This window comes from Pundamilia nyererei, unplaced genomic scaffold, assembly GCF_000239375.1.
Source record: "Pundamilia nyererei isolate P.nyererei 1_Seehausen unplaced genomic scaffold, PunNye1.0 scaffold00019, whole genome shotgun sequence".
Classification (NCBI taxonomy): Eukaryota; Metazoa; Chordata; class Actinopteri; order Cichliformes; family Cichlidae; genus Pundamilia; species Pundamilia nyererei.
Window position 1 is genome coordinate 2187039 of NW_005187420.1, and position 5140 is coordinate 2192178.

General features: G+C 40.5%; 1 protein-coding gene across 1 annotated transcript in view; it reads left to right on the plus strand.

Annotated features, from left to right (window-relative positions):
- The first annotated feature begins 2785 nt into the window (after positions 1-2785).
- Positions 2786-5140, plus strand: part of galr1b (galanin receptor 1b) — a 19965-nt gene continuing 17610 nt past the window's right edge. The window contains exons 1-2 of the mRNA XM_005726332.1: positions 2786-3316; positions 4975-5058. The gene's annotated coding sequence lies outside the window, so the exon portion shown is untranslated. The remainder of the gene's footprint in view (positions 3317-4974; positions 5059-5140) is intronic.

The following is a 5140-nucleotide window of genomic DNA, read 5'->3' on the forward strand; positions in this document are numbered from 1 at the left end:
GATAAAACACAGAAAAACATGAAGCTGATTTTCCTGGCCTGGGATTTTATAAAAATATTCCACAGTACATCAAAAACGAAAGAAAACCATTAACCAGCATATGAACATTACCTCGGAAGTTACAACGGTTTTATTAGAGACACAGCATTTTGCATTTTGCATAATTTTAAAAAGTTTAAATTTGTTCAGAAGCCTGTTGAACGGCAGAAATGAGGTTTTCTTTTCGGAAGTAAGTAAAAGGAAAAAAAAGAGAGAGAGAGCTGTGCATGAAGTGTGGTGGAAGCAAAACAGCAAACGTAAGAGGGAATCCATGACGATGTTTATGTGAAGCGTAGTTTGGATCTTCTTTTGCTGCTGGTTCAGTCAGTATTGTTTGGAGAGAGATAAAACTAAAAACGGCGTGAACACAAAGCACGGACCCGCCGAAACATCAGAATCAGCGAGCTGTCGGCTTTCAGCCCCGACCGTGTCCGTGCCGTCGGTGAGAAAGGCGACGTCTCACTGATTCTGATCGGCGGGTCGGCGCTTTGTGTTTACGTCTTTGTGCAGAATCCGTGTTCCTGCTCTCATTTACTGTTTTAAATGTTTGGTGGTTGTCGAAATTTTGTGACGTTTCACCTGAGATTCTGGAATTTCAGGCAAAATACATTTATATTAAAAAATCAATTCAGGATTTTAATGAATCGATATCACGTTATCCAAGCCCGAATCGATTTTAATCGATGAATCGATTATTAAAACCCACCCTAATCCAGAGTATCCCAGAAAGTTGATTTTGTTCATTTGGGCCTTGCATTTTCAGTGGTAGTGACTTTGTCACCCTTCCCAGTGGCTTCTTCAGTCGAGACACAAATGAAGATGAAGATTTAACTTTCTGGGATTTCAGCACGTTTCTATGATTTTTAGAGGCGAGTACAATAACCTCAACAATCAGAGGTCATCCAGGTCTTTAGGTCTTTAAGACATTCCTGCAGTTTAGCTAATTTATGTGTCGAGTCATGGAATAATAAATCTGGGTATCATCTGCATAGCAATGAAAATGCAGCTGCGCCTTCTAATTATACTGCTGAAGGGAAGCATGGAGAATGTAAACAGAATTGCTTATTCGCTGCTGCTTTTAAATTAAAATTGATTAGGTAGTAGAAGAGATTTAAAGAGTGTAGCTGCTTTGTGTACGCCCATCTTCAGTTAAACTGTAGTCACATGCTGACCTCCTGACATATGTGGAGCTCTTAACGATGGAAAAGTCTGTCTTTAAGCCCTAGTCTAGTAGAAATCGCTCATATTCTGAGTCCTCTCTGAAGTGGTGTGAAGCAACAGGGTGTTGGCTTTCGGCTGTCCATGGTCCTGAAAATGAAAGCATCCACTGCCTGTTTTATTAGGAAAGTTATTATTATTTATTGATTTACTCATTCACAGCTGAAAAGGTACTCCAAAGTGAGCAGAGCTTAAAAACCAAAGGTAACATCACGCTCAAATGTTGCACACTATATCTTTATTAAATGTTTCCAGGAAATACACATGGCCGGACTGCTTCTGAGAATCCTGCCTGATCAATAATGATTATATTTGAAGTGGATAACAAATGGTGGCCGGGGGCTGGGGGGGCTTGTTTAAGCTCTTCTTTGTGCAGAGATGAAAATAAAATGTCAGAGTCAATCTGTAGATTTGTTGTTGGCTTGTTTTAACCGGAGTCAAATAAACAGATGATTCAGTTCAGACCGCAGGTCATCAGGGACTCAGCCTCTGTTTCCATGGTAACTGGTCTCCAGCTCTTGATGCTGACTGTAAGCAGGGGCCTACAGCACATTACCTATATGATTCATTTTGATTTCAGCATTATAAGACCTGTGATTTGTGTTTTCCCCAGTTTGCTGCTGCAGGCGTGAAGCTGCTGCGGCTCCTCTGATTGACTTCGTGACGTGAGAACAACATCAGAGTGAAGATAATGAAAGCTGGCAGGGGAAATGGCCCAAATCAGCGGTGTTCCTGCACTCAGAAAAAAAAAGAATTTCATGTTTTAATTGAGCAATGAAAGCTCTGAAAGTTTTACAGCATCAGAAAAGCCGAGTGTGGTAACAGAACAGCAAAAGAACAAAAAAAAAAAAAAAGATTTCATGTTTTAAAGGGTAAAGACTAACAGAAGCGCCGGATTTTACTTTTATGTGCCCCTCATTCTAGTAAAAACAGTCAAAGCTTGGACACATTGTGTTTGTTGGAGTCCTGGAACATGCAGCATTCAGAGACTGAACCAGTGCCGAGGCTGGTACTGGTTCCTGCTGCCATTTAAATGCTGTTGCTCTACTTCGCGCTGCCCCTTCAAAGGAGGAGACTGCTGCTGTGTTTTTGTCTCCACTGACGAATGGCGATGCCTGAAAAGACGTCTAATCTGTCAAATTTAATTTGCAAATGCAGCATATTATTATTATTCATCTGATGCTGCAGCCACCAGCATGGCTCTGTTTTATATTTCAGAAAGTCCAATCAACAACAGCTCCTGAACAGTCAGTGGTATCTAAAGAGATTTTAAAATTCTTTCTTCCTGTCTCACAGGCAGCAGGCTCTGCAGGAGCAGAGTCTCTCCAGGCCCCATCATTTGTTCTTTTGAATTAATTAATTCTTAATGCATGCAAAAATGTGGTTAATCACATTATGTTTCTTTTGAAATCTTCCTATCCTTTCAGTTGTTGTACAGCAGCTTGAACAAGAATTTTCCTCCTTCTTGATTTATTAGTGTTTTACATATTTGTCATACTTGCATGCTTCAGATCAAACAAATTCTAACGTTAATCAAAGCTAACCTGAGTAAATACAAAATGTAGGTTTGAAGAAATCTATTTCATTTATTAAGGATTTTTTTTTACCAAACCTAGCTGGCCCTGTGCGAAAGTCACTGCCCCTTATACCTAATAAGTGGTTGGCAACAAAAACTGCAACCAGACATGTGTGATAACTGGCACTGAGTCTTACACATTGCTGGTGAGGAATTTTGGCCCACCCTTCCTTGTAAATTGTTTAAATCCAGCCACACTGGAGGGATTTCAAGTATGAACGGCCTATTTAAGGCCAAAGCATCTAAAATGGTTCGGAGTCAGACTTTGACTAGGCCTCTCCAAAATCACAGGTGGACGTGCTGGTGTGTTTTGGGTCCGATGAAAAACCCAAGTGCACTTGAGCCAGACCTTCTCTGACGTTTTGAGGAGAGAGAACAGAATTCATGGTTCCATCAGCTGGAGCAAGTGTCCAGGTCCTAAAGCAGCAAAGCAGTACCAGACCATCACGCTACCACCACCAAGTTTGACTGGTGGTATTATGGGTATGTTTATGAAATGCTGGATGTGTTTTTATGTGTGATTTGAACTCAAAAGGTTCAGCTTTTGTCACATCAGTCCAAATATTTTCCAAACTTGGAGATTTTTAAGATGTTTTTGGCAAATGTGAGACAAACCTTTGTGTTCTTTTTTGTGAACAGTGTTCTTTTTTTTTACCAGGCTCTTTCTTATTGATGAATCATGACCTCTGACCTTAACTGAGGCAAGTGAGGGCTGCAGTATTTTAGATGCGGCTCTGAGTTTTGTGACCTCCTGAATGAGTCGTTGATTTGCTCTTGGTGTAATTTTGGGAGGCTAGCTACTCGGGAATAAGTTCACCACTGTTACAAGTTTTCAACACTTTTTGATGATCAGATTGTTCAGAATGAACAACGGGCTGTGAGGTCAGTTCCTTGACATGATCCAGGAACTGACCTCACAGCCCGTTGTTCATTCTGTGGGCTGGTTTCCGACGTTGTGCAAATGTCCTGTTTATAAGGCTGGGGAAAGCTGCGGTCAGCTGAGAACAAAGAAGTCACTTGGATGAGTGACGAAACGTTTCTGCCACTGAAAACGCTGCGTCCAGATGAACAGAATCAACCTTTGGGGTCTTCACCATGGCTCACTGGAGTCTCACAGCCTTAGAAATGGCTTCGTAACCCTTTCCAGGCTGATAGATGTCACTGACTTTCTTTCTCAGTTGTTCTCGAGCTTCTTTAGATCAAGGAATGATGTTTCTTTTTGAGATCTTTTAACCTACAAAAATCAAAAGCTCTAAGATATCAGGACAAGGGTAAATATTTTTTTCATTCACATAATATGTTCATATGTTTGCATCTAATTATTTTGCTTACTCCAAGATATCAGTGCATTTATGATATGTTTACTTTCTTCATATGTGGTTTGTTTGTTGCACAGTGGTGTGAGTTATCTTTGAGGGAGCTGAGCTCACAGCTGGCTGCTTAGTTGAACTAATTTCTGAGTTATTGCATCTTTTTCTTCTTCTTCTTCCTTTGGGGGTATTCAAAAGTAAGGACACTAGTGTCATAATAAGCTGCAGAGAGGACCCAGCAGGCTGGTTGAACAATAATAAGTAAGCTTTTTATTAACTAAAAACTAGAATTCCCAGAAGGCAATAAAAACAGGAATCCTAGAAAGGTTTGACGTAACAAGGGAGAAACAAGAGTAAGATACGTCAAGAACAAGCAGATAAATGTGCACACAAATGCACAGACAAACACAGACAAACACACCACTACCACCTCTCACTCGCAGTCATGTTATTAAATGTCTGATGCCATAAATCAGACAGGAAATGAACCCTGTCATTGGTAAACATGTTGTCTGATCACCTTCTGCTTTGTTGATTACGTCAGGTTTTAATCACATTTACTCTCCATGAGAGTGCTATCAGCTGCACGAAGAGAAAAATATAGTTATCAAGTGGAAAAAGCATCAGTGCATCTGCCCATCTCAGACTCCCAGTGACTGTCAGTCTGTCTGTGGCCTTCTCGGCCTTCAGCTCACTCATTACTACTGACAATACGTTTTTTAACTGGGTTGAAAATACACAATTTGATTGTTATTAAAGTTATTCCATTTCCTACAAATGTTTCCTATAATTGTATGTATCTCTGACAGATGAATAAAATTCTGTCTCCAGCAGCAGGATGGAGTACATGGCCCTGACTCTGAATGAGCTGCACTGATGATGTGATGTTTAACAGGTTCTGCCTGAAGGTTGCAGGTTTGTTGGAAATACAAAAAAAAGAAGAAGTGTGTGTGTGTGTGTGTGTGTGTGTGTGTGTGTGTGTGTGTGTGTGTGTGTG